Below are 27,297 nucleotides of genomic sequence, written 5' to 3'. Positions count from 1 at the left end.
CCCCACATAGGACACCTCGGTCTTCTAAGAATTGAGTTTAAGACAGTTTTTGTCCATCCACTGGCTAACAGCCAATATACAGTCATGGAACCTCGTTGCTGTGCTCTTATATTTGTTGGTCAAGGCAACCACTATTTCTGTTTGGTCTGCATATGATGTTAAAGCAAAACCAAAGGATCTAATAAAGATGGCAAGAGCGAAGACATACACATTAAACAGTGGAGGACTTGGAGCGGACCCATGAGATACCCAACAAGGGAGTTAAAAGGATGTTGACACAAAGCCTCTATTTGCTCTTGTTCTGAGAGGAAAGACCAAAGAAGGGCCAGGGTAGCACCGCAAATTGCAATCTCTCTGTGGCCCATATTTATACTTTTTTTACGCCGCATTTGCAGGACTTTTTGATGCAAAAGCGGAGCAAATGTACAAAATATAATTGTATTTTGTAAGTTTGTGCCGCTTTTGTGTCAAAAAGTGATGCAAATGTGGTGCAAAAAAAGTATAAATATCGGCCTGAGTCTTTCAACCAGGAGTTCATGATGAACAGTGTCAAATGCTGCAGACAGACCTAATAGGACCAGGGCACCACATCCATCATCATTCATGGCAGTTCTTATCTCATTCTTTGCTTTAATAAGAACTGTTCGCTCATGTTCAGCTAATAGATTTTTCCTTAACATGTGACTGAGGTCAATATGACTTCATTATAGCTCCAGTGGACACTTTCATCTCTCAGTATATGTTCTGTCTGTAGATGGACACCAGGGGTTTATCCTTCTTTATGCTTGCTTGAATATTATTCTGTATGCTGTTTTCTTCCTCTCATACGTGGTAAGTCACAAGACCTGTATTCCCTCCTTGTCCCTACTGCTGGGCTAGATTGTACATGTACACAATAGGGTGGACGCCCTTCCCTGTTCGGAAGGCTCTAGCTTTTATATTGTATTTTTTTCTATTTATGTCTGACTTTGTAGGGCCTTGCACCTCTTTTGTTAAGAGCCCCTTTTACCTTCTGTGGGAGTTTCTCAATTTAGTTCATAAATTCCTTGCGGGCCTTAGCCTCTTAGCCACCTCACATTATAAAAATGTTTCACCCCGATGCCTTAGGAGATCACACTAGCATTTTCCCCTATCACTAAGCTTAACTCTCCCCGTTGCAGGCTCTAAGGATGATGTCAGCGCTCCAAACCGCCTTTGGAATGCCCATCCTTATCTCAATCTGTGAAACACGGTGCATTAAAGGTGCCTCTACTGGGTATGAGGCGAGGCCCACCTCTTCTATCCCACCGTCGATGTATCCAGGTTTCACAGCCCGCTGTATACTTGCTACCATTGTGTGCCAATATTATTTTGGATCGATTTGTACATGACGGCCTGTCCTTCTATCCCTCCATCAGTTGCTTCTGAAGTATATGGACCGCATAACCCGCTGCGATTTAGCTAAAATACGTACCAAGCGGATCATGCTGGATCATTGTTTTCCTTACGTTGAGAACACCACATGTTATTCTGCGGACCTCACAGAGCTGAGCCAAAATGTTTTTCTGGGCCTTGTAGTAGCTGTGTCACTACATACGTTTACTGACCACTTCATACATAAGTTAGGAGCAGACTGAAGATACTGACATGGCTGTTATGACCATACGCTAGTTACTCAAAACTTCCCTTTAACATTGGAGTAGGACTTTTTTCTTTCTAACATGGGGGTTTGTTCACCATGGACAAAAAGTTGGCCACTGATTATTCCTTTCATTTTGTGTCTATTCACAGCGCAAAGGTACCCATGTAAGTAGGTTATATATAATTGAACAGTTGGTGTTGAGCACTTGGGTTTAATTTTCAGCTGTGTGTCGTCACCGTCTTTCAAATTGGATATTTCTTTTTTCTATTTTGTCAGTGTGTTAGTAAATGTTTGTGTTTTCTTTTAGGTGTTCCTTTTATTGTTTAGTCCTGATGAGACCCCATATCAGTTAGTGGGTCGAAACGTCATTGACTGGGATTTAATACACCTAATATTGTGACCCTTTGAATCTAATTGGGCCATGTGCATGGACATTTATTAACTTGGGTCATTTTGGCCATATTTCAGGAACCTTAATTTTTCTTTGCTGTAATATGTAGATGTGCATGTGTTTTATCATTTGCAGCTTCCATATATGAACCTTGTGTAAATATATAGGTCTAGAAATTGATCATGATTTTCCACTTAATTTATTTTTAATTGAAGTTCCATCTTGATCTTTCTACTGCTGTGAGACTAATGCAATTGTGTCTGATTTTCATGGAATACACACTTATTATCTAATAAGAACCACAGTTTTTCAAAAATATAGAATACAAACAACCATTATCCAGGGAGTGGACAAATCTCACATTTTCACATGTATTCTAGTAGCACTAGATCTCTCTGAGGGTTTCAACAGCCTCAACCACCAAGCTCCCCTCAAAATCCACACACACATATAGGACAAAGTCCAGCAGTGGTTCTAGTCATTGCTAAATATCAATATGTTCAAATGGGATTCCTTGTGTATGGCCCTCAAGGATTCTTTCTCCTAACAATGATAGTCAACCTCAACATAGACCCACAAGAGACATTATCAGTTGATGGCAATTAATGCCTCAATTTCTGACTTGTGCTCAACCAATCTGTTGTCTCGTAGGCTTCTCTGAAACACAGCTCTAAAATGCTTACAGACTCAGTTATTTGTTAATTGTGAAGTTCAAAACATTCATTCCACATGGTACACTATGCAACAACTATCTTCGGTTCTTCACTGACAAACAACTGCACATTCATTTTTTACATCACTAAGAAAACACAGACTACCTGGTTGCAGGTCCCCCTGTTATAGAAATTCACACTCTACTACCCAGAAGCAGACTTTCAAGCAATCAATCAAATGTTGCAAGTCCTGGTCTTGTGACACCTGAATAGTGTATTTCCAATTTGCCCATGACATCCTTAAAATGTGTCTTTAAATTGAGGCCTTTAGAAATTTGCACACTTCAAAAATGCACACAATGAAAATGTTGTCAGACAGTTCCACCCTTGACAGATGTGAATTTGTTGCATCACATTTAAGACAGTTATGGGAAAACAACAACCTACTTGACAATGATATTGGCTGCCTCTCATTGTCAATACCACGACATCAGGAGCATTGGCTTCACTAAATTCGAGCTAGAGCCCTGCAAGAAAGTAAAAATGCAGAGGTCATCATTTTAAGTCAACACATTTAAACTTTCATATAACAACTCATTGGAAATTATTGTAATTCCACCTCTCCTGCAATTCAGAAAAGGTCTGAGAACTGAACTGTTCCAGAAGCACCTCCAGCAAAGCTCCTATAAATCTAGACTTCATACTACAGTTTTCTTAACAATGCTTCAGGACACTGATGATGTTCACAATGAGGATCCATTGACCCTCACACATTTCCTTGCTGTACTAAACAATATCCTAAAACGTCTCCCTTTCTTGACTTGTGCTATCGTTTTTTTATCAGAGACTTGACATGTTTGTGCAGCTTTCCACTGCTTTCCAAAGCTAGATTAATATTCTACTTGATCAAAGTGAGGGGTTCTAACATATTTTTGCTTGTTTATTATATTTATTGAGACTTATCACTTATCTACTCTCGTAAAAGGGCTGCATATGGTTGTGAAAGTGGTATACTTGAACAGGTTACAAATTAGGCGATAAACATAGAAACAATGTGATGGTGTATTGAAGTATAGTGTATGGCACAATGTCAAATACTTTATAAGATGCACAATGTGCAGCTGATTATACACTTTTCACAGATTCACCAGTTCACATTATGTAGAAGGTTCTGGTGGGGAACATTTCTGGCTTCTGGTGTTTGATCATTCTAGAACCAGGAGGTGTGAGTTGAGTTATGCTTTAGCGTGAGTTGTGCTTTGGAGCTGCCATTTAATGTAGATATGTGGAAGATGGTTCTAAGCTATGTGATGTTCTTTGGGAATAAGAAAAGCATGAAATATACCTAATGGCAGCTTGGCACTATCAACACATATTACTATTAGTCACTGAAAGGAATTCAATTGTTGAGCTGTAGGATGTGATAGGGCTCCACTTCCAATTTTTACACATTGATAATAAGAAATGACCCTTTACCTTGTTAATGTAGGTCAAGGTCTTTATTAGCATGTAATGTGCTACTTTAATTGTTATTGATGGAAAGGTTTTCCCAAAGACATAACTCACAGCTCTCAAAAGAATTGTGCATGCTACGCAAGAAAATAAGACTTAGGGGGTCATTCCGCCGCCGGGGCCGGGGTTGGCGGGAGCACCGCCAACAGGCTGCCGGTGCCCCGCAGGGCATTCTGACCGCAGCGGTTTGGCCGCGGTCAGAAGAGGAAAACCGGCGGTCTCCCGCCGTTTTTCCGCTGCCCTACGGAATCCTCCATGGCGGCGCAGCTTGCTGCGCCGCCATGGGGATTACGACACCCCATACCGCCATCCTGTTCCTGGCAGTTTGCCCGCCAGGAACAGGATGGCGGTATGGGGTGTCGTGGGGCCCCTGCAGGGGCCCCCGTAAGAGGGCCCCACAAAGAATTTCAGTGTCTGCTTTGCAGACACTGAAATTCGCGACGGGTGCAACTGCACCCGTCGCACCTTCCCACTCCGCCGGCTCCATTCGGAGCCGGCTTCCTCGTGGGAAGGGGTTTCCCGCTAGGCTGGTGGGCGGCCTTCTGGCGGTCGCCCGCCAGCCCAGCGGGAAAACCAGAATGGCCTCCGCGGTCTTTCGACCGCAGAGCGGCCATTTGGCAGTTCCCGCCAGGCGGGCGGCTACCGCCGCCCGCCAGCCTCAGAATGAGGCCCTTAATCTTTGCCCAGCCATAGAGGGGACTGATTTTAAGATGGAAAACATTTCTGCCCTGAATTTCATACTGCCATGTATTTCTTACTGGAGCTCAAGAAACCCAGCAGCATCAGGACAGCAGCATTTATCACTACAGAGAACACGTTCAACAACTGGATCAAGAAGTGTGCAAACTCCCCACCCATCGAACCCAGCAAGCATACCTCCAAGACACTAAACAATACTGTAAACAGCGCAATAGGAAATTGAGAGCCAGCCATGAAACCACTGACAGAACTACCCAAAAGGCTGCACTCAGAGGCTAGCACTAGCAAATCAGAGATACTAAAAAAAGTTCTCCCACTTCTGCAAAGAGATCTTCTTGAACTTTAAGGATTTCACCTCACCCTCAGCCAGTCAACAACATTGTTGCCTCTCAACAACTCTGCAACAACCTACCCAACTTCTTCCAGAGGGAAATCGCAAGCATTTATAGCAACTTCACACACCACTCCAACCTCAAAGAACTTGTTGCTAACCTACCTACTATCAACCAAGATGGACACCTCACTGCATGGACAACCCTCACCAGAAACGACATAGTGTCAATTATGTGGACCATCCACTCAGGGGCTCCAAGGACCTATGTCCCCACTACATCTGCAACCTGGGAACATCTCCAATCAGCACCACCCTGACTGACATCATCAACACTTCCATCATGTCTGCCACTTTCTTGGATGAATGGAAACTTGCAGAAATGAACGCCCTCCTCAAGAAGCCCACAGCCAACCTAAATCAGCTAAAGTATACAAAAAAGTGATTGATGGAATGCTTGAAATAATCTCAGCTAATAGAAAATACTTGGACTGCATCCCAGTCAATCGTTATTTTGCACACCTTGTCACCTCAGTTTGGACCCAGCTAAATGCAAATCACTGATGACCCTGCTCCAATCTGAACAGTCCAGTCAGAACTGCCAAGCCAGGTTCTCCCTGAACCAGAACACAAGCAACCCAGGACCTGCTTTGCCCTAGTTATGGGCTCATCAGCCAAGCACAGCTTCATTCCAGTAACACGGTGTGCATGGGACCTAAGTCTCTTCATACCCGTACCACTTTGGGTGACACACTAAAGTATGCAATAAAGAGATGGATGGAATGCTTGAATTAATCCCAGCCACTGGCAATTACTTAGGGCGGCATCCCAATCCATTGTTATTGTGCACAACATGTCACCCCATTTTGGACCCAACTATATGCAAATCAGTCTTGACCCTGCTCCAGTGCAGGGCCGGCTTTATGGTGGTGTGTCTGCACCAGGTGCTGACCTGGATTGGGGGGCGCTGACCTCAGGGGGGCGCCGTGTTTAGCAATAACTTACAAACTTTCCATTTAAAAGCACCTCCTGAAAAGTTGCCTGTGTGCCCAGCTTTCAGGTAGCACTTAAAATGTCAAGATACCTCTTGTGATTAATGTTCCAGCTAAGTAGGAGTTTTGTCTAGTGTCAGCTTTGACTCACCATAAAGTAGGGTAGAGGGTTAATTTGCTTATTGCAAAGAACATAACCATATTTTATGTGGCTAGCTGAGTGGATTGGTAAAGCCAGCCTTTACTAGCGCTTTTAAAACAAATGAATCTATGTGATAGAGAGGCTATGGAGAGATGAGAGGCACATTTGCCAGTTGGTAGTGAGGAAATCTGAGGAGGTGGTCATGGGGTGGGAGCACCAAAAAATACTGTTGCACAGGGTCCCATCAGTGCTAAAGCCAGCCCTGCTCCAGTAAGAACAGTCTTGCCTGAACTGCCAAGCTAGGTCCTCCCTGAACTGGAACACAAGCAACCAAGAACCGGTTTCCCGCTAGTTATGGGCTCAATAGCTTTGTACAGCTTGGTTCCAGTGACACAGTTTGCATGTTACCCAAGTCTGGGCATACACTCCCATTTAGGGTGACACACTAAAGTCTACAAAAAATTGATGGATGGAATGCTTTAATTAATCTCAGCCAAAGGGAATTACTCAAGGCTGCATCCCAATCCATTGCTATTTTGCACACCATGTCATCTTAGTTTTGACCCAGCTATATGCAAATCAGTCTTAACCCTGCTCCAATCAGAACAATGAAGCCCGAAATGCCAAGTCATCTTCTCTATCGTCAAGGATTTCACCTTGCCCTCAGCCACAGTCAACAACATTGCTGCCTCCCAACAACACTGCAACAACCTATCCAACTTCTTCCACAGCAAATCTCAAACATCTACAGCAACTTTGCACATAAACCCAGCCCCAGAAAACTCGTTGCTAATCTACCTACCACCAACCAAGATGGCCACCTGAATGAATGGACAACCTCCACCACAAAGGACACAGTGGCAAACATGTGGACCATCTACTCAGGGGTCCCAATGGACCGATATGCTCAACCTGAGAACATCACCAATCAGCACCATCCTGTCCCACATCTTTAATATCTCCATCATGTCTCCCACTTTCCCAGATGAATGGAAACATGCAAAAATAAACCCCCTTCACAAGAAGCCTACAGCTAACCCAAATCAACTGAGCAATTTCTCACCAGTCTCTCTGCTTCCCTATCCAGCCAAAATGGTATAGAAGGCCAACCACAAGCAACCCACAACCAACCTCGAACTTCACCATCTTCTAAGGAACACTCCATCAAGATTCAGAAATAACCACAGCACCAAAAAGCATTAATTGTGGCCGCTGATGACATTTGAATCATCCTGGGCCATGGAGAAACAGAAGCTCTCATTCTGTGTGACCTTTCTTCTGTGGTCTTCAACACTATCTCCCATAACACCCCATCAGAAGAATCCATGGAAATGGCATACAAAGAATTGCTCTCAAATGGATCTATCTCCTCCTCACGGGAAGAACCCAATGGGTCAGGCTGCCATCATTCACATTAGAGACCAAGAAATTGATATATGAGTCCCACAGGGATCGGTCCTCAACCCCGCTCTTTTCAACGTACACATGACACCGCTCACCAAAATCAGTCAATCACAAGACATTGCTGTCATCTCCTACAACAATAACACCCAACTCATGCTCTCCTTCCCAAACAAGACAACCACCACAAGAACCAACTTCACCAATTTCATGATCTTGGTAGCAGACGGAATATGAACCAAATGCCGGCAGCTCAACTCCAAGAAGACAGAAGTGCTGGCCTTTGGCACCACAACCTCCCCTGGGACTCATCCTGGTGGCTGTTGGAGTTAGGACCGACACCCACATTCACAGACCATGAAATAAATTTAAAGAGCATCCTAAAGGACAACCTCAACATGACCGCTCAAGTCAATGCAGTGTGCCCCTCCTGCATCCACATCCTACGCATGCTACAAAAGACTTTCAAATGGTTGCCCCAGAACGCCAGATGGACCATCAAGCAATCACTCATCACCAGCAGGCTGGACTATGGCAACACTCTCTATGCTGAAATCTCCAAACAACTCGTACACAGTCTCCAGAACATCCAGAAGACCGCTGCAAAACTTATACTCATCCTGTCATGCTGCTCCTACATCACACCGCAATTCAAGAAGCTTCACTGTCTCCCCATTCACAAGTGCAGCCAATTCATACTTCTCACGCACACATTCAAAATCCCACACAACACATGATCAGAATACCTGAACAGCTGCATACACTTTCACCAACCCAACAGACACCTACATTGTGCCTCACTCTCCACACATTCCCAACATCCACAAAAAAACATTGGTCCTCACTCATTCTCTTGCATCACACCCAAGACATGGAATAACCTTCCTCAACACATCAGAGCCTCCTCCTCCTCACTTCTGGAGTTCTGCAAGAAGCAGAGGACCTAGCTCTTTATATAAGCATTTTGGGGACCACACACCTACAAATCTGCCCAAGAGCCTGGATACCCTCTCAAGTGATTAGTGGAGTATACAAATCAATATAACATAACATTATCCAAGAAAAAAAAAAAAAGAAAATAATGAGGAAAGGTGATTTTATGTCATGCTACTGGAACATCTCCATCAACTAGAAACGGTTAGCTAAAGTTCGACCAGATACAAACTCCATCTTCTACTCTCCCATAGGAGCTTCTCTGATTGCATAGTGATAGTTCTATAAACTCTATACTTTGGAATCCTTCTTCAAAAGTAAGAAAACAAAGGAATCTTAATGTTGTACCCTGCAAAACACTCTAGAAGCAACTTTTAAATTGTTCATTTAAAAGTCCTGAAATGCATTGCCCTCCACCCCTGTCTTATCTTAGTCAGGTGGATCAATTTCTGTCATGTCAATTGGTTGCAGCTCTCGGCTTTCTTCTATTTGCCTTATCTTTCACCTTCCCTATTAAGAAGCATTTCACATGAAGGACCTGTGACTAGTTCATCCCATGGCATACATTTTGGCTTAAAGGAACAGTAACTGTGCTAGCTATAAACCAGTCACTCACCACAGTTACAACAGGGAATATGACACATTTGAACTACCAGCTATTGACCATAGAACTAACAAAGAAAATCAGTTGAATTGAGAATGCTAGTTTAGTGTTGCATGCTCCAAAACACTAAAAGTTTCACAAAATTTCCTGGCGTGATATTGTTTTTCTTGTAGGCCAAGCTTTTCACACAACCTCAAATTTTAACACTACTAAAGTGGCTATGACTTGTAATTGGCTGAGCTAACTCAGCAAAGGTGACTCCTTCAGGGCCTTTGACAGACCACACTGGAATCCCAAGTCACAACTATGATAAATGCTGGAAGAAAGAGTGCTGTTTTATTAGGTGTGGCGTTGGTCAAGACGCTTGGATTTTACTAAAATATTGTATGTTAAACATACAATTTTGGTAAAATCCAAGCGATTCAAAGCTTATATAAAAACAATAGAGTGGTATACATCTCCGAGTCATGGTGGTGAATATGCTTAGATGAAACATTCGTTCCACTGAATTAAATGTTGTTCATTCTTTCCAAGGCGATGCATTAGGGAGTGTGTTCACACTGAGACACAGATATGCTCACATGTGGGTCCTGAGTTCAATTTGCTATATTAATTGAAGGTGCGTCTCGATGAAATCGAGGAGGACTAAAACCAGTCTGGTGTTGCTGTGTTCTTATTTGAGGGGATGCAGCCTAAATGTTCGAACTGGACTGTCCTTTCACCAGTAGAACCAAGATAGGTTTGCAGATACCTGGCCCCTATCTGTAATGGCAAAGAGATCAAAAACATTATGCAATGGAATGCAAACCACTGCAATGCCATGGCACCTTGCAACATGACAACATGCTTGGCACCTTTATAGAAGTCTCCTGATTCCACGTGTCCACAAATATTTGAATTCATCTGGATTAGCAAAATAGGGAACAGGCAGAATAAAAAATACAGCCTTGGCTGTCAGAGTTTACCTGAAGTCTAGCTCATCATTCTCTGCTTAGCCATGGATTACATAGCTAGAGATAATCCATCCAAGACTTGAAATAAAAGAGAGCTGTGATCCTGTGGGGGTGACATGAGTGAAACGAGAACACGAACAGTTTTTTTTTTAATTCCCAGATCAATATTCCTGCTGAATTTTCATCATTGAATGCTATTCACTTGCGGTGAACCAGCCGCCCTCTCTCTTCACAGCCTTGACATGTGCTTTTCATGCGTGTGCCTCTGTTTGGCAGGAGTCTTCCGTGACCACATGTGTGGGAACAGAAAGACATTGCAGGCATCACAACCCAAATACAGGCAATTGAAGCTGTTTTGGAAAGAATATTCATTTATTGTCTGACCCTGATAATGAGCCATACCACGCAATATGTTTAGCCCAGATCTTTTCACGCAGTGTGACTACTGACAGAGATGACTGGCCTATCATCTTCATGACATTAATGAAATGAGTCACATAATAACAAGACATTCAGACAAAATTCAGTTTAAGGCGCCTCTTATAGAAAAGGGTAATAGTACTATAAAATGAGTTTGTGACAGTACGTCTAAGAAGAATTATTTGGAATATCCTGGCAGATTGGTGATGCCCTAATATTGTTTTTTGAAATAACACAGTTTGCATTGCACTCCCAAAGATTCCCTAATTGTGTACAAAAAACAATGTGATATGAATGCAAGGTGTTTCTTTTCCTTTGCTTCCAACTCAAAGGAGGTCAGAGAATGCTGATTTATGGTTAATGCAAATCCAGACTAATAGTAACTAAATCAGCTACAGAACACAAAGAAATATGGACACAGCTTCTCTCTTTTATGCCAGTTGTGGAAGAGAGCCCGGCTTAGCTTTCCAACCCTTTCCGTTCCTACGCCTGTCAGCCGTGGACATTTACAATAATGGAAACCAGACACTTTCCACACACGGGTGTCGCCCGAAGGACATTAATCTATTTTTGATGAACTGCAGTTGTGGCAGATCTCATTTACTTGCAAACTTACTATTATAAATGAACCCATAGGGTCGGTGCCTTTCATATGTCTCCCCCTCGGTGAGCGGTTCATTTGATCTTGAGGGGTTTCTCAACGTTGCTGTCTCTGCAAACCAGTCCAAGATCAAGGCGTTGGGTATTAAGCCGGCAAATGCTCATGTGTGATGCTCAGCTGGAAAACACAATTACGCAATTGTGTCGTGATTGAATATTTTTGTTCATTATTAAACTGGTGGAGTTTTAGTCCATTGTTTGCGAAGTATCAAACAAGCATCCTGGCTGGATGAGGTAAAATTGGACACATTGTCATACACTGTTCAATGGAGAACAGCAAACGCTTGTGTCGACTTTCCTTAAAAGGCCCAACTTCATGAAACTAGAAGTGATCATAAGAAATTGTAGTATTGTTAAATTATTTTATCTGTGCCTTTCTCTTGTGCCGTGCGTGCGCATGCGCCTCTTCAGCAGTATTCCTTTAGAGCTGTGTTCTAAGTTCTATTGTTTGAATGATGTTGTCAATTGTGCCACCTCTGTGTTCTGCAATACAGAAGTAAACCAGCCCTTCGCCTCCGTGTTTATTTACCACACAAATACTGTTATTCTAGATGGCTGAATTGTTTTTTCATTGCGTTTTTTGCGTTGATGGGCACCAATTGTAATTTCAGAGGCCGAGAAAGCAATGAAGTAGGGACGGAAAATAACATAAAACAAATATACTGACATGGAGACATTAGTCTAGACCAATCAACGTGGAATTTACCCTGTTGTCCGATTTCTCTTCAAGTAGAGATTTTACTTCATAAATTGAGTGACCCTTAGAGCCTCTTCTTTTTGGTAATAGCAATTTCCATTACATTTAAAGACGTTTATCTTCCTCAAGGAATAGATTCCAATTCTTCAAAAAGTGTCAAATGCATATACATCTGTCACCTAAAAATTGCCCAGGGAAATCGCTAATGAGGATGTTATTTAGTTAATTTATATAGCCCATTATGAACATTCTCAACATTTGCATTGTCCTTTTGGACTTTGGCGCCCTTTGTGATTTTACGATTCTCATTGAAAGTGCTTTAAATGCAAACATAGAAGTGCATGTACTCACCAACAGGAGTACCTGTTTGCTGCTGATAAGTGCCGGTACTCCCCCATTAAATTTATTTCAGCAGTGCTGAGAAGTGCAGATACAATCCCTCCCAAATGAAAGAAGTGCAGGTACTCGGTACCGGACAGTACCTGCCCATTTAAAGCACTGCTCAATGACTATGGTCAACAGCCAGAATAGACTAATGCAATATTTAGTGATAGATTATATTGAAGAGTGAGTGGCAAGATCTTATTCTGAATCTAAGTGGAGCATTATGACAAGGATGCATGCGCTAACGCACATTAATGTTTGTTTTCTTTCTACTGGTGGTATATAGTTGTCCAATACACAGCTTCAGGTCAATGTTATGTTTTCAAGGTATCTTTCGCAATTATAGCCTGATTATGAGTTAGTATGATTTAAGTGCGGAGATACCTAAATCTTCCCTTTGTACGGCGATCCCCATGGAATGGGGAATGACCATGTAACCCTAGTTTTTGAGGGTGAAATTCCCTGTAGTAATCAATTTTCCATACAGAAAAACAGTTCTATTTACTACCTGTTCTGACCACTGAGCAAGTGGTAAATGGGGGTGGGTGTACGTGTGCCTGGGGTGGGTGTCCATGTGACAATGGGCAAGGGAGGATGGGCCATGATTGGAGGGGGAGGGGGGGTGCAATATATGCACTTCATTACATGGGAGGGTTTTAGGCAGGGGCTGGAGACCGATTTGGGCTTAAAATTGTGTCCAATGTTCTGGCACCAACTCTGGTGCAGCAATACTGGGCCATTTGTATTTGAATGGAGTGTTATCACATCTGGGAATGTCACTAACTTAACTCATAATCAGGCCATATGTTGCTTTGATGCCTTTCTATGTCTATGTTGGTGTGGTAGGATTAAATTATCATTTTAAGGGGGGATGATATGTAGATTGGTGAAAGGGAATACATGTGCCAGCATAACATATGTTGTCCAATGCTGTGCCAAAGCAAAAGAATAAAATGTTTTCCTTATAGCATGTCTGAGTGTATCACTGACACAATATTGTCGCAAGAAATATCGTTGTCAAAAATATTAGAAAAAAACATCTTTATCCTATACTTATATAGTTGACACTAATATTGGCGAAAAATAGACAAAAATGTTAATTTTGTAATATATATGTTAAATATTTTAATATATAACTTTAATATAATTAAATATATTTCACTAATATTTAATACTATATGTATATACTTATACAAACACACATATGTGTTTCTATCTAGATAGCATAACATAATTAAAAATATTTTACAGTCTATTATTTTTTAATTTTAAACGTAATAATCTGAAGTTATATCTCTATATATTTGTACTAATACATTTAAATAATGTCATAATTTATTTAATGTAAAATATTTTTCTTAATTTTGTTACACTGTATATATGTGTATGCATATATATATATATATGTATATATATATATATGAAAAGTGTCCTACTTAGCCTAGTTCTGCATGGAAAGTTTTGGGGTGATTTGTCAAGTGGAGGCAGAGAAAAAGGGGATCCCAAAACACTTTATCCCCAATCTGTGTCTATGGGGATTCTGCATTCTTTAGACATGGCTACAGCCCGAACCCCTGAACAGAATTACACCAAATTTGGCAAAAAGTTAGATGCTGATTCGCAGATCATGCTTTTTGTGATTTGGTGTAAATCCATTCAGTAGATTCAGAGTTATCTAAAGTTAAAATTTAGATATATAGGGACGCAGTTCCTCTGCGGATTCACATGCGGCAGATTCGCGGATCTGGGGGAAAAAGCAAGACCCTGATTGACTGGCCACAACCTGACAGGAAAGTTTTGGCCACCATTTTGTTTGTTGCACTGGCTGGGGGAGTGGGAAAAACCAGTGCAAAACCCATAAAGGGCAGGATTCAGGGATTCTGACCCCACAGGACACATAGAGGAGACCCTTAGGGACCCCTCATGGGCAAAAAAATTGCCCAATTTATTTTTTGCCTGATCAGATCCACGGCGCTCCAATGTAGATCAGCGGTGGATCCATGGGTCCAAGGATAAATTGAAAAAAGAAACACCCATCACATTCAACCCCATGCTGTGCATGGCTTGGGTTTGGGTGCATGTGGGAGGGTTGGCTGCTGGGGGTTAGTCGTGGCATGTGGGAGGGTTGGCTGCAGGGGGTTGGCTATACATGAGCTCAGAATCTCATTGCCTGGCGGCAATCTGACAGGGAAGTTGCAGCTGTCATTTTGTTTGACCAGGGAAATGGTTTCCAGTACTGTAATGTTGGCTGAAATGTGGATGTATGTATATTCAAACACCCACTCAAAGACCCAAATACTCTCACACTCCCTCTCACACCCAGACAAACACTCTCGCACCCAGATCGACACTCTCACACTCAGTTACACACTCTCACACCCACTGTCACTCCCAGACAGACATTCCCACACTCACTTTCACACCCAGAAACACCCTCTCACCACCCACTCACACCCAGACACTCTCACACCTAGTCTCCAACTCACAGACACCCCCTCACACACTCTCACACCCAGACAAACACTCTCACACCCATTCTCACACTCAGCTAGACACTCTCACACCCCGATACACACTCTCACACCCACCGTCACTTCCAGACACTTTCACACCAACTCTCACACCCACATAGATTTCTCTCACACCCACACTCACACCCAGCCAGACACTTTCACACCCAAAAACACCCTCTCATACTCCCTCTCACGCCCAGGCACACACTCACATCCACTATCACTCCCAAACAGACACTCTCACACCCACTCTCACACCCACACAGATCCTATCACACCCACTCTCACACACAGACACTCTCACATGCACTCTCACACCCAGAGACACTCTCTCACACACACTCTCACACCCAGATAGAGACTCTCATACCCCCCCTTACACCCAGGTACACTGAGACACCATGGGACTCAGTGATACATACACTGACACACTCATGCACACAGTAGTCCATTCACTAACAGACTCACACACTTACTCATACACACAATGAGACACTGCAGCTTATTAATGCATACGCTGACACACCCATGGACACACTGATACACTCACACACTCACTCATATACTCACTGAGACACCCTGGGACTCACTGATACATACACTAAAACACCCATAGACACAGTTATTTATATACCTATCAACATACAGAATAATAAAGAGTCAGAAACAGACCTTTGTTCAATTCAATCGTGGTTAGTTATGTTTTTGTAAAGTTTCTTTTTTATTTTTAGTTGTTTTTTTCTTTCCTTCAAAACGTATGAAACGAACTTTAGTGAAAAACTAAAAGCAGAACCTTTGCATTTCCAAAGCACAATGGTGCTGTAGAACAGGTATATAAAAAAAAAGTGAAAAAAAAAAAAGAAAACTAACCGCAGTGCTTCGTTACCACAAGCTTGTGGCAGTTGGCACAGTGAATAACCATGCCTCTCAGTTCGATGCAGGAAGCTGCTATTGTGATCTGTACAGGAGTGGCATGGGAAGTGATGGTGATTTAGCTGCGGCATCCAAGTCTCTTCTTTCTTACTCTCTGATCATCCGCACATATGTCCGCTCATGAATTGTGTGCCTATGCTTCCACATGCGTGGTGTTCCATTTTTTTGCCGTGCCACTAGACAATTCCTTTCCGCTAAGCTTACATTTTACAAATCTTGCAGATACTTTCTTTTCACCACTGGGAAGGGTGAAAAACTGCCAGACCTCACTCTCCTTTTTTGATTTTGAAGGCCGTTCTTCATCTTCTTCTTCTTCTGCAATTACCACAGGTTCTGGAGGTGGCGGTATAGCACTCCCTTCAGCCATTGTCAAAAGCCTTCTTTGTGAAAGATATCTGATGAGATGTTTCTGCCACAAAAGCAAGATCAAGAATAACTGTTTTAGGGAGTGGTCGTACTGTAAAATAGGTGCCGTGCAATATTAACCAATGAAATGGGAGAATCTTTTTTTACACATCGAGCGGATCTGGGGGTCAGGAGTCACAGATTTGCGTGTCTACGTAATTCGTAAAACAATTATTTATTAAAAACTAAATATACAAGAGATATTTGGAGCTTCCAAATACGTCCAGCCTTATAACACATTTACAGTGACTCCTATATATCTTTAAAAAATGTTACAAAAGTTGACAAACCTATTCACTGGAACCGTGGGTCAGTTCCGAACATGTGAACGGAACAAAAACCATAGAGTTTCCCTCGTCTATGTTTGCAGTGCTGAGGAGGCTCCGCGGTACTGAAAAAAAATGTTTAAAGCAGAAAAATGAAATTATTATTCAACTCTCATCACAACTTATCCAGTACTGCAGACACTAAGGAGCATAAGCACCTCCCCTGTCTTCATCAGCAAATGACCCGAGCACCTTTACATAAATACAGATCCTTAAATTGCTGCAGCAACAGCATTCGCCTAAGGCAGTCCTGAGTTTTCCAAGCAATGCCCCTGACTGAGTTGGTGAGTAGAATAAAAGTTACTAATGTTCCCACTTTTGTCTGGTGCCAGTCGCAATAAGGAAGCACAAAAGGTTAATGATCCTGCTGCAAAGAACTCATACCATACATAATTTGTGTAAAACTCAGTAGCTTACGGCTGTAAAGAGATCAGTTTTGCGCACTGACAGCTTGACTCCCCATAAAGTAAGACAGAAACCTTGTTATGCCTGCAAGAAAAAAGTGTGCCAGCATATCACAGCAGTGTGTTTAATGTGGACAAGTCAGTAGGTTACTGCTTTTATCACAGGACAGAAGTTTAGTGCCCTTGCATTTCAGCTGCTTTGCAAAGGTTTCAAGATTTTCTTACAGTTTGTTGACTCTCAAAGGCTCTAGTTTTTAAAATATTTCTATTTGCATTGACTTAATTCCTTCATTATTCTGACAAGAAACTGTCACTGTAAGTGTCACACATATAATGTTGCATGTAAATACACTGAGACCTTGAATATATCACGTATAAGTATTTGATACCATGGCACCTATGCCACTAGAACAAGTATACATCTACTGTTGCATTCACTCACAAACCCACACAGCCACTCATCTACTCATACACCCACTAATACAACCACACATACACCCACTGATAGTCCTATACAGCTACTCACACACACTCATACACCCACATAAAAACATAGACACCCACAAACTCATAGATTCACTCAAACAGAAAGTCAACAAGCTACACAACCACAAACACACCACCTTCAAAGTTTTGAAGTTACTGTTAGGAAACAGAATTAAAAAAACCTTAGAAATTCACAGAAAAAAACAAAAGTTGCAGGGATGTTATAGTTAGGAAATAGAATTTTTAAAAACGTAGAAATTCACTGAAAAAAACAAAGGAAACAGGGACGTTATAGTTAGGCTCACATTTCACTTATGCCCCTGCAATGCACAGCTTATGACATCACACATTACATCCCTCATGACATGGTCAGTGTCAGGCCCATCAGTGGCTCCTCGAGGGGGGCCGCGCAGCCCCCCTTCCCACAGATATAGCCCTGAGGAAGTGGCGTTCTCCGGGGCTGCAGGGGGTCCAAAACAGCCCCCCTTTCTATTTTTTTATTGTTTGCTCCTGAGAGGTGGTGGTCCCTAGGGCAGCGGGGGGGGGGGTCCCGTCGCCCCGCATATAATTAGATTCAAGCCCTTGGAAGGTTGCAATCCAGGGGCTGTGAGGAGGGCTACCCCTCACATTAATTCTACGGGGGGCCTGGTTGGCCTCCACTTCCAATTCAAGGAAGCTCCAGGGAGGTGGTGGTTGTGCATTATATTAGCTATGACCCTGGGACTTAACCCACCGGGCCTTCAGAATTATGAATTACAGCAATACAAAAATAAATGCTTTTTAGTCCCGGGGGGTCGCTTCGGGACCCCAGCATCAGAGCTAAGGTGTCAGGGTGTCCGGACTCCTGGCCCCTTTGGTTATTTTTATTCTTTTTTTGTGGACTCAGCTGAAGCCAAATCCCAACATGGCCAACAACACTTCCCTGTTGAAGTGTTGGCTGTCAATCAGATCTTAGCACGAGATCAGGAGGGTTCACAAATCCTTTGTGTCCCAATATATACAAATTTAGATTTCCTTTAATTTCTCAAAAACTACTGAATGGATTTACACAAAATAACAAAATGGGCTCTTTCTGGACCAAGAGCTACCTTTCTGCCAAATTTGGTGCAGTTTCGTCCAGTGGTTTGGGGACTATCACTGTTCAAAATACCTATGGAAAAATGAATGGGGAAAGCGTGTTTTGGGACCCCCCCTTTTTAAACACAAAACTTTCTAAACAGCAGCTCAAGTGAGTGATTCATCAAACTGCACCAAAGTTATTAGCAAAACAAAAATGCTCTTTCTATAGAAACTAGGTCCTAACTATAACTACCTAGTGGTTTCCGAGGAGCCCCAGAGCTGCGAATTGGCTAATAGAGGCCTCCTGCGGGAGACGCGTCGGATGGCACCCTGGGCTGTGGGTTTGGCCTCAATAAGATGCATTCGGGAGAGAGACCAGCAGTATCCTAGCTGTGTGGACAGGCCCATTAGGATTTCCAGCACCTTCAAAAGACTTTCTTGTGGTTAGAGTGAAAGCAGGAAGGAAAGAGTTGACATTTGGGGGCATTTATAGTCCCCTAGCGCCACCTTGCACCATATTAATGTCATTATTTTTGCTGCGCCGTATTATTGCGCCACTCTGTAACCCTTTGCACTACATTATGCCTGCACCAGGCATAATGTATGCAAAAGGGGTGTTCCCCCATTAGGGGAGCCGGAAAAATGGCACAATGAAATCTATGAAATTTCCTTGTGCCAATTTTTATGGCACTTTTAATGCCTGCACAAGAGCAGGCATTAACAGGGGGCTTCCATTCTTCAGAATGGGCCGCTATGTACTCTACAGGAGTAGCACCAAATATTTTGGCGTTACTCTTGCAGAGCACATCAACAGCGTCATGAGAAATGACGCTATTGCACCCTATCCTGCGTCATGTAGGAGCAATGCCGCCTTTACATGGTCAAGTGAAGTATGATCTCGGAGAGCCGATTCTTTTGCATGTTGGTGCCATGGAACGTGTTGTAGTTATAAACATTTTGATGTGGTCACGGCATTTGGAAGTGAACAGTGATTTAAGATTCTTCTCGGAGAGCTGACATTTTTACTTTGGATCACTGTGGAGGTGGCATAAGCTGCAGTTGTAAACATTTCAGTTTGGTCATGGCGTTGGAAATGAAGGGGTATTAGAGAGCAGCGGGGGCTGGGTATCCTGGCGTTGCTTATCAGTCCCGTGAGTGAAAATTGTACTATTGAAAATGACACAGCTTTTGAATGCTATTAACTAGAAAAATTGCTTGTATACTCTCCCAACCTCGTTTATTTGAAATTAATGATTTGGGCGCAGTTGAGAAATATAGAAATTGGCAGGCACATTTTGAGACTATTTAGGTATTTGTTACTTTTTAGTATTGGGAAGACGTGTGTCCTAAATCAGCACAGGTTTAGATTTAACGGCATAGACCCGGCTCTGGTTGTGGGTATTTTACTGGAGGTCGTTGCTGACTGAACAATCAAAGTGTTGTCACTGGACTAATGCACCTTTCAAAGGAAAAATGGTAAACATACAGTACATGTGCTTAGGCATTGTTTCTTGATATGTGAACATTAGATTAAAGCAATGGTAGTGTTTTCTTTATGTTTATATATCACTAGTTCTGCTCACTGCATATACAGGTGTTAAGTGAACGTGCTCTGTATGTGTAAAAAAGGCTGGTTCTCAGCCGAAACGCGTCACATCAGGTGTAGTACTGGAATAAAGATGGTGTTTACTAGGGATCCTGTGTCGTGTCGAGGCCTGTTTTTTATTTTATGAACAGGATGTGGATGATATATATACATATATATATCAACATAGTCCGCTGAAGGTCTGAATTCCCAACTGGGGTGGTGCATGTTAATCATGAGCAAAGACAGTTTATCATATAATGCCAGCATTTCAAGAGAACGATTTCAAGTGCGCTCAGGAATCAGTTTTAAAGGTGGTTATTAATAGTGGACACCAGCAAAATATTTTAACACGTTTTGGCCCTCCTGGCCTTGATCATGCATAATGTTTGTGCACCGCACCACCTTGTAAGTCCATATGTTATTAGACATGAAAAAGGGGCATCAATATTCATACAGGTTAGAACATCAGTAGATGTGGGGGCCATTTTGTAACATTTCCAAACCTACATTTTTAAATAATTGTATGCCTTAATACACATACCTGCTGACATCTCAGTGCCTACTCTATTAATGCAGTTCTAACCTCAAATATACAGAATGTTTAACTCTATATAGTTCAATACATTGAGGTCACCATAGTAAATTAAGAAAAAATCCATAATGTTAAAACCAAAAATGTAAACATAACAGAAGGACATCACAGAATGTAGATAATATTGTGAGTAATGTTTCAAAATTAAAATGGCACAATTGTAAACAAAACATAAGGACATCTGAAAATGCAGCTAATGTTGCGAATGACATTTCAAAATTACATTTAAAATGGTAACAGTGGAAAGGCTCTAGAGTTTAAAAAACGTTTTGAATACTTTTTGGAGTATGCCCATTAGGATGTAAACTGTGTAGATCTTCCGATTGGATCATGCATACATGATAAGAACACTAATCACTGCAAAAGCATTATGGGATATTGGGCATGGCAAAACCAATGTGCGGGGAAATTGACTCTAACACATAAGTACATGATTGTTGACCTCCTAAGTCTCACAATTCACAATCCCAATGTTGAGCTAGTGAAGAGCTGTATTAAACATACCCAAGTGGGCGCCAAACCAACTCCCAAGAGTTCCCACAATAACGCTATAATAAAACAATTATACAAATGCAAACATGTACAAGCAATATTGACCCAGTGGACTAATGACAACATGACTTATGAAAGTCTCATCAGAAAATCAAAGATTGTTACCCAATGGTATTACATTCAGTCACAGCCAGTCACATACTGCACCCCTGCGGGCAGAAAGAGCATCCCAGGTCACTGTCTCTTGACGGATACCAGAGTCCCATTCTATGTCTCATGGTCTCACAAGTGAGAGTGTGACAAAAAAGGAAAGAAAAGAAAAAGAAAAAGTGATAAATATATAAATCAATCCCTCTAGATGTGATTCTCTGAATCTTCTGTGAAAGGGCAGGGTAGGGTGCCCAAGCCTGGGCAACCTCTCATTACCCAAACATGGACAGGTTAGAGAGTCACTTCCTCCTGCAATAAAAGAGAGTAAAAATGTTAAAAATTTTAACTACCACACATCACCCCAAATTAAAAACAGGTAGTGCCAACACAAAGGGCTACAAAAATGATGACAACCAACAGAACATCAGTCCAAATGAATGAACAAATCCTCGTCAGAATACAGACCATAGGGGGCTTTGGTACTTAGATCAATTATGTGACAGGATTCAAATTTTCTGAGCTTCAGAACCATGTCTCCCCCTCTTGTGCCTCTACCCACATGGACAATACCATAACATTTTAACTGGCTGTGTTGTCACGGAAGTGATATTGCTCAAAATGCCTGGCCACAGGGTAGTGTTCATCATGGTTTGAATTGCTGTGGGCATATTCAAGGATTCTTTTACATAGTGGATGGATAGTACTCCCTACATACCTTAGACCACATGGGCATTCTAGTATGTAGATAACATAGCTGGTGCTACAAGTTTTAAAGTGAAAATGTTTTGCTGTCTTACTGTAGGGTACCTTAAAATACTTTTGTGGATTTGGAGCAGGTCTTACAATTGGCACAAATGAAAAATCCAGTGAGATTGGGATTGTGTTCTTGTTACAAATTATGGTAATATCACTACGTATCAGGGTGTCTCTCAAAGATCTGCTCCTGCGATAAGTTAGATACACAGTTATATGTGGTGATCACTCTAATGTGACCTTCTTCCCCAGGTGTTGATTTTGTATTCTGACCAAATAGTATCTCGGTATGGAACTTGCCCTCTACATTTTGTACTGCCTTGGTGAGTACCCATTATGGATACTCATGTTCTTTGAATCTTTCTACCACAACCCTCTGCTCTTCCAGGAAGTCATCCTAACTATTACAGTTGTCTTTAGTTATGATTAACTCGCTGTAGGGGATGCTCTACTTCAGCTGGTTGGGATGACTGCTCACAGAGTGAAAAGGAGACTGTTGCCCACCGAGGGCCTCTTGTGCAACTTAGAGTTAAGCATGGCTCCTGCTACCATGATCTTTACAGTAAGGAAAACTATGTTGGTTCTACTTACGGTGCTCACGAACTCTAAGTTGTATTCATTGGTGTTGTATTCATTGGTGTTGAATTGCTCTGCAAAATGTTTGACTTGTGTTTTATTACCTTGCCAGATGAGGAACAGTTCATCTATGAATCTCACCCACATGACCACTCTTGCCATGTCTTTTTCCAATTCAGGGGTGGAGGACACCTGCTCCTCCCACCAGTCCATCATCAAATTGGCATAGCTGGGGGTGAAACAGCAGCCCATCGCAGTTCCCTTTATCCGTCTGTATAGTACAGCTTAAAATAGGAAGATGTTATTCTTAAGACACTAATCCTCCATGCTTAGGATCATGCGAGTTTGGGCAAATAGGCAAATCAGCCTAGCTTGCAGGAAGTGTTCTTAAGATGCAATGCCATCCCTATTATGGATGCTGGTATATAGCGATTTGACATCCACTGTCATTAGAAAAAACTCTTTCTCCCAGTGTATTGCCTTAATTTTTTCAAGAAATCTTTTGCATCTTCAGTGTGAGAGGGAAGAGCACTCACAAAGGGTCTTAGGAAAAAAATCAGTTTACGAGGAAGTATTCTAGAGGAGACTGTTCCTGGAGGGTACAATGGGTCTCCCTGCTGGGTTCTCTAGACAACTGTGTACTTTAGGTAGTAGGTGCAGCACTGGGACTTTGGGATGGGTGTTTTTTAGAAACAAATATTTCTCTGATCTTTGAGACCTTTCTCTTTTCATGTGTAAAAGAGTTAAAAAAACGTGAGAATAGCCTCTTTATACTCAGCCTGGTTAATGGTTTCGAAGCAGTTGATATCATTTAACTGTCTCTCTGTCTCTGCAATATACATTTCTACAGGCAGGTGTCCATTATTTAATGAACACCCTTGGAACTACTTCCTGAGTGTATCTGTAATTGATCTATTGAAACAATGGCAATATATCTCTATATATATCTATATCTATATCTATCTATATATATATATATTGATAAATTAAACATGAATCAATTCATATAATCACTATTCATTATAATAATTCACCATGAATTATTCAATAATTGTTGTTCACTTACTAATTAACCCCTTCGCTGCCAGGCCTTTTCCCCCTCCTGTGCCAGGCCTTTTTTTGGCTGTTTGGGGCAGTTCGCGCTTAGGCCCTCATAACTTTTTGTCCACATAAGCTAGCCAAGCCAAATTTGCGTCCTTTTTTTCCAACATCCTAGGGATTCTAGAGGTACCCAGACTTTGTGCGTTCCCCTGAAGGAGGCCAAGAAATTAGCCAAAATACAGTAAACATTTTGTTTTTTTCAAAAAAATGGGAAAAAGTGGCTGCAGAAGAAGGCTTGTGTTTTTTTCCCTGAAAATGGCATCAACAAAGGGTTTGCGGTGCTAAAATCACCAGCTTCCCAGCTTGAATCAGAAAGCCCAATTTTTCAACACAAATTTGGCATTTTACTGGGACATACCCCACTTTTACCATTTTTTGTGCTTTCAGCCTCCTTCCAGTCAGTGACAGAAATGGGCGTGAAACCAATGCTGGATCCCAGAAACCTAAACATTTCTGAAAAGAAGACAAAATTCTGAATTCAGCTAGGGGTCATTTGTGTAGATCCTACAAGGGTTTCCTACATAAAATAACAACTGAAAAAGAAAAATATTGAAATTGAGGTGAAAAAAACAGCAATTTTTTCTCTACGTTTTACTCTGTAACTTTTTGCTGCAATGTCAGATTTTCGAAAGCAATATACCGTTACGTCTGCTGGGCTCCTCTGGTTGCGGGGATATATAGGGCTTGTAGGTTCATCAAGAACCCTAGGTACCCAGAGCCAATAAATGAGCTGCACCCTGCAGTGCGTTTTCATTCCATGGGTATACAGCAATTCATTTGCTGAAATATAAAGAGTGAAAAATAGCTATCAAGAAAACTTTTGTATTTCCAAAATCGGCACAAGATAAGGTGTTGAGGAGCAGTGGTTATTTGCACATCTCTGAATTCCGGGGTGACCATACTAGCATGTGAATTACAGGGCATTTCTCAAATAGATGTCTTTTTTACATACTCTATTATATTTGGAAGGAAAAAATGTAGAGAAAGAAAAGGGGCAATAACACTTGTTTTACTATTCTATGTTCCCCCAAGTCTCCCGATAAAAATGATACCTCACTTGTGTGGGTAGACCTAGCGCCCGCAACAGGAAATGCCCCAAAACACAACGTGGACACATCACATTTTTTGAAAGAAAACAGAGGTGTTTTTTGCAAAGTGCCTACCTGTAGCTTTTGGCCTCTAGCTCAGCCGGCACCTAGGGAAACCTACCAAACCTCTGCATTTTTTAAAACTAGAGACCTAGGGGAATCCAAGATGGGGTGACTTGTGGGGCTCTGACCAGGTTCTGTTACCCAGGATCCTTTGCAAACCTCAAAATTTGTCTAAAAAAACACTTTTTCCTCACATTTCGGTGACAGAAAGTCCTGGAATCTGAGAGGAGCCACAAATTTCCTTCCACCCAGTGTTCCCCCAAGTCTCCTGATAAAAATGATACCGCACATGTGTGTGGGTAGGCCTGGCGCCCGCGACAGGAAATGCCCCAAAACACAACGTGGACACATCAAATTTTTTCATAGAAAACAGTGCCTACCTGTGGATTTTGGCCTCTAGCTCAGCTGGCACCTGGGGAAACCTAGCAAACCAGCGCATTTTTGAAAACTAGAAACCCAGGGGAATCCAAGATGGGGTGACTTGTGGGGCTCTGACCAGGTTCTGTTACCCAGAATCCTTTGCAAACATCAAAATTTGGCCCAAAAAAAACTTTTTCCTCTCATTTCGGTGACAGAAAGTTCTGGAATCTGAGAGGAGCCACAAATTTCCTTCCACCCAGCGTTCCCCCAAGTCTCCCGATAAAAATGGTACCTCACTTGTGTGGGTAGGCCTAGCGCCCACAAAAGGAAATGGCCCAAAACACAACGTGGACACATCAAATTTTTTCACAGAATGCAGAGGTGTTTTCTGCAAAGTGCCTACCTGTGGATTTTGGCCTCTAGCTCAGCCGGCCCGGGGGGGGGGGGCAGAAATGGCCTAAAATAAATTTGCCCCCCCACACCCCCAACCCCTCCCCGGGAGCGACCCTTGCCTACGGGGCCGCTCCCCTTGTGTGACATTGGCGGCAAAAAAAAATCCCCGGTGCCTAGTGGTTTCTGCCCTCTTGGGGGCAGATTGACCGAAAATCGGCCAATCTGCCCCCAAGGAGGGCAGAAATGGTTTAAATACAATTTGCTCCCCAGGGGAGCGACCCTTGCCTAATGGGTCGCTCCCCATCTCTAAAAAAACAAACAAACAAAAAAAAAACCACAAAAATAACATTTGCCCTGGCGCCTAGAGGTTTCTGCCCCCCCCGGGAGCAGATCGACCTAATACCAGTAGGCCGATCTGCCCAGAGGGGGGGCAGAAATGGCCTAAAATAAATTTGACCCACCAAAAATAAAATTTGCCCTGGCGCCTAGAGGTTTCTGCCCCCCCTGGTGGCAGATCGGCCTAATAATAGGCCGATCTGCCCCCAGGGGGGGCTGAAATGGCCTAAAATAAATTTGCCCCCCCTCAACCCCCCCGGAGCGACCCTTGCCTATGGGGTTGCTCCCCCTGCGTGACATTGGCGCTAAAAAAAAATCCCCGGTGCCTAGTGGTTTCTGCCCCCTTGGGGGAAGATTGACCTAAAATCGGCCGATCTGCCCCCAAGGGGGGCAGAAATGGTCTAATGGGTCGCTCCCCATCTCTAAAAACACGAACAAATAAAAAAAAAAAACACTAAAAAAAAATGTGCCCTGCCGTCTAGAGGTTTCTGCCCCCGGGGGGGCAGAAATGGCCTAAAATAAGTTTAGCCCCCCCGTTTCCCCCTCCCCCCCTGGGAGCGACCCTTGTCTACGGGGTCGCTCCCCCTGCGTGACATTGGCGCAAAAAAAAAATCCCCAGTGTCTAGTGGTTTCTGCCCCCCTTGGGGGCAGATTGGCGTAGCAAAAATAGGCCGATCTATACAATTTTCCCCTCCTGGGGAGTGACCCTTGTCCAAGGGTTCGCTCCCCATCTGTAAAACAAAAAAATTAAAAAAATCCCCGGTGCCTAGTGGTTTCTGCCGCCCTTGGGGGCAGATCGGCCTAATCAAAATAGGCTGATGTGCCCCCCAGGGGGGCAGAAATGGCCTAAAATAAATTTCCCCCCCAGGGGAGCGACCCTTGCCTAAGGGGTCACTCCCCTTGCGTGAAATTCACGTAAAAAAAAAAACTCCCTGGTGTCTAGTGGTTTCTGTCCCCCTTGGGGGCAGATTGGCCTCATAAGGCCTAAATATAATTTGCCCCCTAGGGGGGTGACCCTTGCCTAAGGGGTCGCTCCCCACCTCCAAAAAAACCAAAACAAAACAAAAAGAAAAAAAAATAAAGATCCCTGGTGCCTAGAGGTTTCTGCCCCCCCGGGGGAAGATCGGCCTAATAATAGGCCTTCCAAAAAAATGCCCCCCCTGCGAGCGACCCTTGCCCAAGGGGTCGCTCCCTTATGTCCATTTCATTAAAAAAAAAATCCCTGGTGTCTAGTGGGCGTTTCAAAAGCCTTTTGAAATGCTCAGAGAGACTTCAAAGGGAAGGAA

This window comes from Pleurodeles waltl, chromosome 4_2 (assembly GCF_031143425.1).
Source record: "Pleurodeles waltl isolate 20211129_DDA chromosome 4_2, aPleWal1.hap1.20221129, whole genome shotgun sequence".
NCBI lineage: Eukaryota > Metazoa > Chordata > Amphibia > Caudata > Salamandridae > Pleurodeles > Pleurodeles waltl.
The sequence above is the reverse complement of the archived record's forward strand: the minus strand, read 5'-3'. Positions refer to the sequence as shown.